This window comes from Rhinoderma darwinii (genome assembly GCF_050947455.1).
Source record: "Rhinoderma darwinii isolate aRhiDar2 chromosome 3 unlocalized genomic scaffold, aRhiDar2.hap1 SUPER_3_unloc_12, whole genome shotgun sequence".
NCBI lineage: Eukaryota > Metazoa > Chordata > Amphibia > Anura > Rhinodermatidae > Rhinoderma > Rhinoderma darwinii.
This window is the reverse complement of record NW_027461737.1, coordinates 313,760-326,772: the sequence shown is the minus strand read 5'-3', so window position 1 is coordinate 326,772 and position 13,013 is coordinate 313,760. Positions and strand designations below refer to the sequence as shown.

The following is a 13,013-nucleotide window of genomic DNA, read 5'->3' as shown; positions in this document are numbered from 1 at the left end:
TTTTACAAATTTTGAGAAGTGTCAGTAATATGTATTCTAAATTTATTTTCCCTTATTTAAAATCAAATCTTTTCTTGTTTATAAAAATGTCATTAAATGGCATGCAAGAACTAGATGAGTGTATATATAGGTCTACTAGAACACATCTACAAAAAAAACATTTGTAGTAATAGTTCCATGCAAACATTTTCTAGAAGGTTTATCATTTACACAAGTTTTTAGAGTTCTGCTCCTCTAATCGGCTTAACAAATTTCAACCTGTTTTGGCAGTATTAGCCCTGCCTGCAATCTTGGGCTTTTGAAGACAATAAGGGTCATTTACAAAAACACCCGACGAGGATGGGATGCAGAGCACAATGGATTAGCAGTCCATCGCCTTAACCACTCGGCCACCTCGTCAACTTATTTTCATTTTTTTCTTTGGTTAGTTTCCAGCTGTTTTATAACCAAACCTGATCCCTAAAAAGTGTTTTACAAATTTTGAGAAGTGTCAGTAATATGTATTCTAAATTTATTTTCCCTTATTTAAAATCAAATCTTTTCTTGTTTATAAAAATGTCATTAAATGGCATGCAAGAACTAGATGAGTGTATATATAGGTCTACTAGAACACATCTACAAAAAAAACATTTGTAGTAATAGTTCCATGCAAACATTTTCTAGAAGGTTTATCATTTACACAAGTTTTTAGAGTTCTGCTCCTCTAATCGGCTTAACAAATTTCAACCTGTTTTGGCAGTATTAGCCCTGCCTGCAATCTTGGGCTTTGGAAGACAATAAGGGTCATTTACAAAAACACCCGACGAGGATGGGATGCAGAGCACAATGCAGTCCATCGCCTTAACCACTCGGCCACCTCGTCAACTTATTTTCATTTTTTTCTTTGGTTAGTTTCCAGCTGTTTTATAACCAAACCTGATCCCTAAAAAGTGTTTTACAAATTTTGAGAAGTGTCAGTAATATGTATTCTAAATTTATTTTCCTTATTTAAAATCAAATCTTTTCTTGTTTATAAAAATGTCATTAAATGGCATGCAAGAACTAGATGAGTGTATATATAGGTCTACTAGAACACATCTACAAAAAAAAACATTTGTAGTAATAGTTCCATGCAAACATTTTCTAGAAGGTTTCACAAGTTTTTAGAGTTCTGCTCCTCTAATCGGCTTAACAAATTTCAACCTGTTTTGGCAGTATTAGCCCTGCCTGCAATCTTGGGCTTTGGAAGACAATAATGGTCATTTACAAAAACACCCGACGAGGATGGGATTTGAACCCATGCAGAGCACAATGGATTAGCAGTCCATCGCATTAACCACTCGGCCACCTCATCAACTTATCTTCATTTTTTTCTTTGGTTCGTTTCCAGCTGTTTTATAACCAAACCTGATCCCTAAAAAGTGTTTTACAAATTTTGAGAAGTGTCAGTAATATGTATTCTAAATTTATTTTCCCTTATTTAAAATCAAATCTTTTCTTGTTTATAAAAATGTCATTAAATGGCATGCAAGAACTAGATGAGTGTATACATAGGTCTACTAGAACACATCTACAAAAAAAAACATTTGTAGTAATAGTTCCATGCAAACATTTTCTAGAAGGTTTATCATTTACACAAGTTTTTAGAGTTCTGCTCCTCTAATCGGCTTAACAAATTTCAACCTGTTTTGGCAGTATTAGCCCTGCCTGCAATCTTGGGCTTTGGAAGACAATAAGTGTCATTTACAAAAACACCCGACGAGGATGGGATGCAGAGCACAATGGATTAGCAGTCCATCGCCTTAACCACTCGGCCACCTCGTCAACTTATTTTCATTTTTTTCTTTGGTTAGTTTCCAGCTGTTTTATAACCAAACCTGATCCCTAAAAAGTGTTTTACAAATTTTGAGAAGTGTCAGTAATATGTATTCTAAATTTATTTTCCCTTATTTAAAATCAAATCTTTTCTTGTTTATAAAAATGTCATTAAATGGCATGCAAGAACTAGATGAGTGTATATATAGGTCTACTAGAACACATCTACAAAAAAAACATTTGTAGTAATAGTTCCATGCAAACATTTTCTAGAAGGTTTATCATTTACACAAGTTTTTAGAGTTCTGCTCCTCTAATCGGCTTAACAAATTTCAACCTGTTTTGGCAGTATTAGCCCTGCCTGCAATCTTGGGCTTTGGAAGACAATAATGGTCATTTACAAAAACACCCGACGAGGATGGGATTTGAACCCACGCATGCAGAGCACAATGGATTAGCAGTCCATAGCATTAACCACTCGGCCACCTCGTCAACTTATTTTCATTTTTTTCTTTGGTTAGTTTCCAGCTGTTTTATAACCAAACCTGATCCCTAAAAAGTGTTTTACAAATTTTGAGAAGTGTCAGTAATATGTATTCTAAATTTATTTTCCCTTATTTAAAATCAAATCTTTTCTTGTTTATAAAAATGTCATTAAATGGCATGCAAGAACTAGATGAGTGTATATATAGGTCTACTAGAACACATCTACAAAAAAAACATTTGTAGTAATAGTTCCATGCAAACATTTTCTAGAAGGTTTATCATTTACACAAGTTTTTAGAGTTCTGCTCCTCTAATCGGCTTAACAAATTTCAACCTGTTTTGGCAGTATTAGCCCTGCCTGCAATCTTGGGCTTTGGAAGACAATAAGGGTCATTTACAAAAACACCCGACGAGGATGGGATGCAGAGCACAATGGATTAGCAGTCCATCGCCTTAACCACTCGGCCACCTCGTCAACTTATTTTCATTTTTTTCTTTGGTTAGTTTCCAGCTGTTTTATAACCAAACCTGATCCCTAAAAAGTGTTTTACAAATTTTGAGAAGTGTCAGTAATATGTATTCTAAATTTATTTTCCCTTATTTAAAATCAAATCTTTTCTTGTTTATAAAAATGTCATTAAATGGCATGCAAGAACTAGATGAGTGTATATATTTTTCCAGCTGTTTTATAACCAAACCTGATCCCTAAAAAGTGTTTTACAAATTTTGAGAAGTGTCAGTAATATGTATTCTAATTTTTTTTTCCCTTATTTAAAATGAAATCTTTTCTTGTTTATAAAAATGTCATTAAATGGCATGCAAGAACTAGATGAGTGTATATATAGGTCTACTAGAACACATCTACAAAAAAAAACATTTGTAGTAATAGTTCCATGCAAACATTTTCTAGAAGGTTTCACAAGTTTTTAGAGTTCTGCTCCTCTAATCGGCTTAACAAATTTCAACCTGTTTTGGCAGTATTAGCCCTGCCTGCAATCTTGGGCTTTGGAAGACAATAAGGGTCATTTACAAAAACACCCGACGAGGATGGGATGCAGAGCACAATGGATTAGCAGTCCATCGCCTTAACCACTCGGCCACCTCGTCAACTTATTTTCATTTTTTTCTTTGGTTAGTTTCCAGCTGTTTTATAACCAAACCTGATCCCTAAAAAGTGTTTTACAAATTTTGAGAAGTGTCAGTAATATGTATTCTAAATTTATTTTCCCTTATTTAAAATCAAACCTTTTCTTGTTTATAAAAATGTCATTAAATGGCATGCAAGAACTAGATGAGTGTATATATAGGTCTACTAGAACACATCTACAAAAAAAACATTTGTAGTAATAGTTCCATGCAAACATTTTCTAGAAGGTTTATCATTTACACAAGTTTTTAGAGTTCTGCTCCTCTAATCGGCTTAACAAATTTCAACCTGTTTTGGCAGTATTAGCCCTGCCTGCAATCTTGGGCTTTGGAAGACAATAAGGGTCATTTACAAAAACACCCGACGAGGATGGGATGCAGAGCACAATGGATTAGCAGTCCATCGCCTTAACCACTCGGCCACCTCGTCAACTTATTTTCATTTTTTTTTTGGTTAGTTTCCAGCTGTTTTATAACCAAACCTGATCCCTAAAAAGTGTTTTACAAATTTTGAGAAGTGTCAGTAATATGTATTCTAAATTTATTTTCCCTTATTTAAAATCAAATCTTTTCTTGTTTATAAAAATGTCATTAAATGGCATGCAAGAACTAGATGAGTGTATATATAGGTCTACTAGAACACATCTACAAAAAAAACATTTGTAGTAATAGTTCCATGCAAACATTTTCTAGAAGGTTTATCATTTACACAAGTTTTTAGAGTTCTGCTCCTCTAATCGGCTTAACAAATTTCAACCTGTTTTGGCAGTATTAGCCCTGCCTGCAATCTTGGGCTTTGGAAGACAATAAGGGTCATTTACAAAAACACCCGACGAGGATGGGATGCAGAGCACAATGGATTAGCAGTCCATCGCCTTAACCACTCGGCCACCTCGTCAACTTATTTTCATTTTTTTTTTGGTTAGTTTCCAGCTGTTTTATAACCAAACCTGATCCCTAAAAAGTGTTTTACAAATTTTGAGAAGTGTCAGTAATATGTATTCTAAATTTATTTTCCCTTATTTAAAATCAAATCTTTTCTTGTTTATAAAAATGTCATTAAATGGCATGCAAGAACTAGATGAGTGTATATATAGGTCTACTAGAACACATCTACAAAAAAAAACATTTGTAGTAATAGTTCCATGCAAACATTTTCTAGAAGGTTTCACAAGTTTTTAGAGTTCTGCTCCTCTAATCGGCTTAACAAATTTCAACCTGTTTTGGCAGTATTAGCCCTGCCTGCAATCTTGGGCTTTGGAAGACAATAAGGGTAATTTACAAAAACACCCGACGAGGATGGGATGCAGAGCACAATGGATTAGCAGTCCATCGCCTTAACCACTCGGCCACCTCGTCAACTTATTTTAATTTTTTTCTTTGGTTAGTTTCCAGCTGTTTTATAACCAAACCTGATCCCTAAAAAGTGTTTTACAAATTTTGAGAAGTGTCAGTAATATGTATTCTAAATTTATTTTCCCTTATTTAAAATCAAATCTTTTCTTGTTTATAAAAATGTCATTAAATGGCATGCAAGAACTAGATGAGTGTATATATAGGTCTACTAGAACACATCTACAAAAAAACATTTGTAGTAATAGTTCCATGCAAACATTTTCTAGAAGGTTTCACAAGTTTTTAGAGTTCTGCTCCTCTAATCGGCTTAACAAATTTCAACCTGTTTTGGCAGTATTAGCCCTGCCTGCAATCTTGGGCTTTGGAAGACAATAAGGGTCATTTACAAAAACACCCGACGAGGATGGGATGCAGAGCACAATGGATTAGCAGTCCATCGCCTTAACCACTCGGCCACCTCGTCAACTTATTTTCATTTTTTTCTTTGGTTAGTTTCCAGCTGTTTTATAACCAAACCTGATCCCTAAAAAGTGTTTTACAAATTTTGAGAAGTGTCAGTAATATGTATTCTAAATTTATTTTCCCTTATTTAAAATCAAATGTTTTCTTGTTTATAAAAATGTCATTAAATGGCATGCAAGAACTAGATGAGTGTATATATAGGTCTACTAGAACACATCTACAAAAAAACATTTGTAGTAATAGTTCCATGCAAACATTTTCTAGAAGGTTTATCATTTACACAAGTTTTTAGAGTTCTGCTCCTCTAATCGGCTTAACAAATTTCAACCTGTTTTGGCAGTATTAGCCCTGCCTGCAATCTTGGGCTTTGGAAGACAATAAGGGTCATTTACAAAAACACCCGACGAGGATGGGATGCAGAGCACAATGCAGTCCATCGCCTTAACCACTCGGCCACCTCGTCAACTTATTTTCATTTTTTTCTTTGGTTAGTTTCCAGCTGTTTTATAACCAAACCTGATCCCTAAAAAGTGTTTTACAAATTTTGAGAAGTGTCAGTAATATGTATTCTAAATTTATTTTCCCTTATTTAAAATCAAATCTTTTCTTGTTTATAAAAATGTCATTAAATGGCATGCAAGAACTAGATGAGTGTATATATAGGTCTACTAGAACACATCTACAAAAAAAACATTTGTAGTAATAGTTCCATGCAAACATTTTCTAGAAGGTTTATCATTTACACAAGTTTTTAGAGTTCTGCTCCTCTAATCGGCTTAACAAATTTCAACCTGTTTTGGCAGTATTAGCCCTGGCTGCAATCTTGGGCTTTGGAAGACAATAATGGTCATTTACAAAAACACCCGACGAGGATGGGATTTGAACCCATGCATGCAGAGCACAATGGATTAGCAGTCCATCGCATTAACCACTCGGCCACCTTGTCAACTTATTTTCGTTTTTTTCTTTGGTTAGTTTCCAGCTGTTTTATAACCAAACCTGATCCCTAAAAAGTGTTTTACAAATTTTGAGAAGTGTCAGTAATATGTATTCTAAATTTATTTTCCCTTATTTAAAATCAAATCTTTTCTTGTTTATAAAAATGTCATTAAATGGCATGCAAGAACTAGATGAGTGTATACATAGGTCTACTAGAACACATCTACAAAAAAAAACATTTGTAGTAATAGTTCCATGCAAACATTTTCTAGAAGGTTTATCATTTACACAAGTTTTTAGAGTTCTGCTCCTCTAATCGGCTTAACAAATTTCAACCTGTTTTGGCAGTATTAGCCCTGCCTGCAATCTTGGGCTTTGGAAGACAATAAGGGTCATTTACAAAAACACCCGACGAGGATGGGATGCAGAGCACAATGGATTAGCAGTCCATCGCCTTAACCACTCGGCCACCTCGTCAACTTATTTTCATTTTTTTCTTTGGTTAGTTTCCAGCTGTTTTATAACCAAACCTGATCCCTAAAAAGTGTTTTACAAATTTTGAGTAGTGTCAGTAATATGAATTCTAAATTTATTTTCCCTTATTTAAAATCAAATCTTTTCTTGTTTATAAAAATGTCATTAAATGGCATGCAAGAACTAGATGAGTGTATATATAGGTCTACTAGAACACATCTACAAAAAAAACATTTGTAGTAATAGTTCCATGCAAACATTTTCTAGAAGGTTTCACAAGTTTTTAGAGTTCTGCTCCTCTAATCGGCTTAACAAATTTCAACCTGTTTTGGCAGTATTAGCCCTGCCTGCAATCTTGGGCTTTTGAAGACAATAAGGGTCATTTACAAAAACACCCGACAAGGATGGGATGCAGAGCACAATGGATTAGCAGTCCATCGCCTTAACCACTCGGCCACCTCGTCAACTTATTTTCATTTTTTTCTTTGGTTAGTTTCCAGCTGTTTTATAACCAAACCTGATCCCTAAAAAGTGTTTTACAAATTTTGAGAAGTGTCAGTAATATGTATTCTAAATTTATTTTCCCTTATTTAAAATCAAATCTTTTCTTGTTTATAAAAATGTCATTAAATGGCATGCAAGAACTAGATGAGTGTATATATAGGTCTACTAGAACACATCTACAAAAAAAACATTTGTAGTAATAGTTCCATGCAAACATTTTCTAGAAGGTTTATCATTTACACAAGTTTTTAGAGTTCTGCTCCTCTAATCGGCTTAACAAATTTCAACCTGTTTTGGCAGTATTAGCCCTGCCTGCAATCTTGGGCTTTGGAAGACAATAAGGGTCATTTACAAAAACACCCGACGAGGATGGGATGCAGAGCACAATGGATTAGCAGTCCATCGCCTTAACCACTCGGCCACCTCGTCAACTTATTTTCATTTTTTTCTTTGGTTAGTTTCCAGCTGTTTTATAACCAAACCTGATCCCTAAAAAGTGTTTTACAAATTTTGAGAAGTGTCAGTAATATGTATTCTAAATTTATTTTCCCTTATTTAAAATCAAATCTTTTCTTGTTTATAAAAATGTCATTAAATGGCATGCAAGAACTAGATGAGTGTATATATAGGTCTACTAGAACACATCTACAAAAAAAAACATTTGTAGTAATAGTTCCATGCAAACATTTTCTAGAAGGTTTATCATTTACACAAGTTTTTAGAGTTCTGCTCCTCTAATCGGCTTAACAAATTTCAACCTGTTTTGGCAGTATTAGCCCTGCCTGCAATCTTGGGCTTTGGAAGACAATAATGGTCATTTACAAAAACACCCGACGAGGATGGGATTTGAACCCATGCATGCAGAGCACAATGGATTAGCAGTCCATCGCATTAACCACTCGGCCACCTCGTCAACTTATTTTCATTTTTTTCTTTGGTTAGTTTCCAGCTGTTTTATAACCAAACCTGATCCCTAAAAAGTGTTTTACAAATTTTGAGAAGTGTCAGTAATATGTATTCTAAATTTATTTTCCCTTATTTAAAATCAAATCTTTTCTTGTTTATAAAAATGTCATTAAATGGCATGCAAGAACTAGATGAGTGTATATATAGGTCTACTAGAACACATCTACAAAAAAAAACATTTGTAGTAATAGTTCCATGCAAACATTTTCTAGAAGGTTTCACAAGTTTTTAGAGTTCTGCTCCTCTAATCGGCTTAACAAATTTCAACCTGTTTTGGCAGTATTAGCCCTGCCTGCAATCTTGGGCTTTGGAAGACAATAAGGGTCATTTACAAAAACACCCGACGAGGATGGGATGCAGAGCACAATGGATTAGCAGTCCATCGCCTTAACCACTCGGCCACCTCGTCAACTTATTTTCATTTTTTTCTTTGGTTAGTTTCCAGCTGTTTTATAACCAAACCTGATCCCTAAAAAGTGTTTTACAAATTTTGAGAAGTGTCAGTAATATGTATTCTAAATTTATTTTCCCTTATTTAAAATCAAATCTTTTCTTGTTTATAAAAATGTCATTAAATGGCATGCAAGAACTAGATGAGTGTATATATAGGTCTACTAGAACACATCTACAAAAAAAACATTTGTAGTAATAGTTCCATGCAAACATTTTCTAGAAGGTTTATCATTTACACAAGTTTTTAGAGTTCTGCTCCTCTAATCGGCTTAACAAATTTCAACCTGTTTTGGCAGTATTAGCCCTGCCTGCAATCTTGGGCTTTTGAAGACAATAAGGGTCATTTACAAAAACACCCGACGAGGATGGGATGCAGAGCACAATGGATTAGCAGTCCATCGCCTTAACCACTCGGCCACCTCGTCAACTTATTTTCATTTTTTTCTTTGGTTAGTTTCCAGCTGTTTTATAACCAAACCTGATCCCTAAAAAGTGTTTTACAAATTTTGAGAAGTGTCAGTAATATGTATTCTAAATTTATTTTCCCTTATTTAAAATCAAATCTTTTCTTGTTTATAAAAATGTCATTAAATGGCATGCAAGAACTAGATGAGTGTATATATAGGTCTACTAGAACACATCTACAAAAAAAACATTTGTAGTAATAGTTCCATGCAAACATTTTCTAGAAGGTTTATCATTTACACAAGTTTTTAGAGTTCTGCTCCTCTAATCGGCTTAACAAATTTCAACCTGTTTTGGCAGTATTAGCCCTGCCTGCAATCTTGGGCTTTGGAAGACAATAAGGGTCATTTACAAAAACACCCGACGAGGATGGGATGCAGAGCACAATGCAGTCCATCGCCTTAACCACTCGGCCACCTCGTCAACTTATTTTCATTTTTTTCTTTGGTTAGTTTCCAGCTGTTTTATAACCAAACCTGATCCCTAAAAAGTGTTTTACAAATTTTGAGAAGTGTCAGTAATATGTATTCTAAATTTATTTTCCCTTATTTAAAATCAAATCTTTTCTTGTTTATAAAAATGTCATTAAATGGCATGCAAGAACTAGATGAGTGTATATATAGGTCTACTAGAACACATCTACAAAAAAAACATTTGTAGTAATAGTTCCATGCAAACATTTTCTAGAAGGTTTATCATTTACACAAGTTTTTAGAGTTCTGCTCCTCTAATCGGCTTAACAAATTTCAACCTGTTTTGGCAGTATTAGCCCTGCCTGCAATCTTGGGCTTTGGAAGACAATAAGGGTCATTTACAAAAACACCCGACGAGGATGGGATGCAGAGCACAATGGATTAGCAGTCCATCGCCTTAACCACTCGGCCACCTCGTCAACTTATTTTCATTTTTTTCTTTGGTTAGTTTCCAGCTGTTTTATAACCAAACCTGATCCCTAAAAAGTGTTTTACAAATTTTGAGAAGTGTCAGTAATATGTATTCTAAATTTATTTTCCCTTATTTAAAATCAAATCTTTTCTTGTTTATAAAAATGTCATTAAATGGCATGCAAGAACTAGATGAGTGTATATATAGGTCTACTAGAACACATCTACAAAAAAAAACATTTGTAGTAATAGTTCCATGCAAACATTTTCTAGAAGGTTTCACAAGTTTTTAGAGTTCTGCTCCTCTAATCGGCTTAACAAATTTCAACCTGTTTTGGCAGTATTAGCCCTGCCTGCAATCTTGGGCTTTGGAAGACAATAATGGTCATTTACAAAAACACCCGACGAGGATGGGATTTGAACCCATGCATGCAGAGCACAATGGATTAGCAGTCCATCGCATTAACCACTCGGCCACCTTGTCAACTTATTTTCGTTTTTTTCTTTGGTTAGTTTCCAGCTGTTTTATAACCAAACCTGATCCCTAAAAAGTGTTTTACAAATTTTGAGAAGTGTCAGTAATATGTATTCTAAATTTATTTTCCCTTATTTAAAATCAAATCTTTTCTTGTTTATAAAAATGTCATTAAATGGCATGCAAGAACTAGATGAGTGTATACATAGGTCTACTAGAACACATCTACAAAAAAAAACATTTGTAGTAATAGTTCCATGCAAACATTTTCTAGAAGGTTTATCATTTACACAAGTTTTTAGAGTTCTGCTCCTCTAATCGGCTTAACAAATTTCAACCTGTTTTGGCAGTATTAGCCCTGCCTGCAATCTTGGGCTTTGGAAGACAATAAGGGTCATTTACAAAAACACCCGACGAGGATGGGATGCAGAGCACAATGGATTAGCAGTCCATCGCCTTAACCACTCGGCCACCTCGTCAACTTATTTTCATTTTTTTCTTTGGTTAGTTTCCAGCTGTTTTATAACCAAACCTGATCCCTAAAAAGTGTTTTACAAATTTTGAGTAGTGTCAGTAATATGAATTCTAAATTTATTTTCCCTTATTTAAAATCAAATCTTTTCTTGTTTATAAAAATGTCATTAAATGGCATGCAAGAACTAGATGAGTGTATATATAGGTCTACTAGAACACATCTACAAAAAAAAACATTTGTAGTAATAGTTCCATGCAAACATTTTCTAGAAGGTTTCACAAGTTTTTAGAGTTCTGCTCCTCTAATCGGCTTAACAAATTTCAACCTGTTTTGGCAGTATTAGCCCTGCCTGCAATCTTGGGCTTTGGAAGACAATAAGGGTCATTTACAAAAACACCCGACGAGGATGGGATGCAGAGCACAATGGATTAGCAGTCCATCGCCTTAACCACTCGGCCACCTCGTCAACTTATTTTCATTTTTTTCTTTGGTTAGTTTCCAGCTGTTTTATAACCAAACCTGATCCCTAAAAAGTGTTTTACAAATTTTGAGAAGTGTCAGTAATATGTATTCTAAATTTATTTTCCCTTATTTAAAATCAAATCTTTTCTTGTTTATAAAAATGTCATTAAATGGCATGCAAGAACTAGATGAGTGTATATATAGGTCTACTAGAACACATCTACAAAAAAAAACATTTGTAGTAATAGTTCCATGCAAACATTTTCTAGAAGGTTTATCATTTACACAAGTTTTTAGAGTTCTGCTCCTCTAATCGGCTTAACAAATTTCAACCTGTTTTGGCAGTATTAGCCCTGCCTGCAATCTTGGGCTTTTGAAGACAATAAGGGTCATTTACAAAAACACCCGACAAGGATGGGATGCAGAGCACAATGGATTAGCAGTCCATCGCCTTAACCACTCGGCCACCTCGTCAACTTATTTTCATTTTTTTCTTTGGTTAGTTTCCAGCTGTTTTATAACCAAACCTGATCCCTAAAAAGTGTTTTACAAATTTTGAGAAGTGTCAGTAATATGTATTCTAAATTTATTTTCCCTTATTTAAAATCAAATCTTTTCTTGTTTATAAAAATGTCATTAAATGGCATGCAAGAACTAGATGAGTGTATATATAGGTCTACTAGAACACATCTACAAAAAAAACATTTGTAGTAATAGTTCCATGCAAACATTTTCTAGAAGGTTTATCATTTACACAAGTTTTTAGAGTTCTGCTCCTCTAATCGGCTTAACAAATTTCAACCTGTTTTGGCAGTATTAGCCCTGCCTGCAATCTTGGGCTTTGGAAGACAATAAGGGTCATTTACAAAAACACCCGACGAGGATGGGATGCAGAGCACAATGGATTAGCAGTCCATCGCCTTAACCACTCGGCCACCTCGTCAACTTATTTTCATTTTTTTCTTTGGTTAGTTTCCAGCTGTTTTATAACCAAACCTGATCCCTAAAAAGTGTTTTACAAATTTTGAGAAGTGTCAGTAATATGTATTCTAAATTTATTTTCCCTTATTTAAAATCAAATCTTTTCTTGTTTATAAAAATGTCATTAAATGGCATGCAAGAACTAGATGAGTGTATATATAGGTCTACTAGAACACATCTACAAAAAAAAACATTTGTAGTAATAGTTCCATGCAAACATTTTCTAGAAGGTTTATCATTTACACAAGTTTTTAGAGTTCTGCTCCTCTAATCGGCTTAACAAATTTCAACCTGTTTTGGCAGTATTAGCCCTGCCTGCAATCTTGGGCTTTGGAAGACAATAATGGTCATTTACAAAAACACCCGACGAGGATGGGATTTGAACCCATGCATGCAGAGCACAATGGATTAGCAGTCCATCGCATTAACCACTCGGCCACCTCGTCAACTTATTTTCATTTTTTTCTTTGGTTAGTTTCCAGCTGTTTTATAACCAAACCTGATCCCTAAAAAGTGTTTTACAAATTTTGAGAAGTGTCAGTAATATGTATTCTAAATTTATTTTCCCTTATTTAAAATCAAATCTTTTCTTGTTTATAAAAATGTCATTAAATGGCATGCAAGAACTAGATGAGTGTATATATAGGTCTACTAGAACACATCTACAAAAAAAAACATTTGTAGTAATAGT

General features: G+C 34.3%; 5 non-coding genes across 5 annotated transcripts; all 5 read right to left on the bottom strand.

Moving 5' to 3' along the window:
- Window positions 1-2,204: 2,204 nt before the first annotated feature.
- Window positions 2,205-2,286, bottom strand: TRNAS-GCU (transfer RNA serine (anticodon GCU)). The gene has a single exon. It is a non-coding gene; the product is annotated as a tRNA-Ser (tRNA).
- Window positions 2,287-6,108: 3,822 nt separating this feature from the next.
- On the bottom strand, window positions 6,109-6,190 carry TRNAS-GCU (transfer RNA serine (anticodon GCU)). The gene has a single exon. It is a non-coding gene; the product is annotated as a tRNA-Ser (tRNA).
- Window positions 6,191-7,992: 1,802 nt separating this feature from the next.
- Window positions 7,993-8,074, bottom strand: TRNAS-GCU (transfer RNA serine (anticodon GCU)). Its single transcript has one exon. It is a non-coding gene; the product is annotated as a tRNA-Ser (tRNA).
- Window positions 8,075-10,331: 2,257 nt separating this feature from the next.
- TRNAS-GCU (transfer RNA serine (anticodon GCU)) lies at window positions 10,332-10,413 on the bottom strand. Its single transcript has one exon. It is a non-coding gene; the product is annotated as a tRNA-Ser (tRNA).
- Window positions 10,414-12,686: 2,273 nt separating this feature from the next.
- TRNAS-GCU (transfer RNA serine (anticodon GCU)) lies at window positions 12,687-12,768 on the bottom strand. The gene has a single exon. It is a non-coding gene; the product is annotated as a tRNA-Ser (tRNA).
- Between the last annotated feature and the right edge of the window lie 245 nt (window positions 12,769-13,013).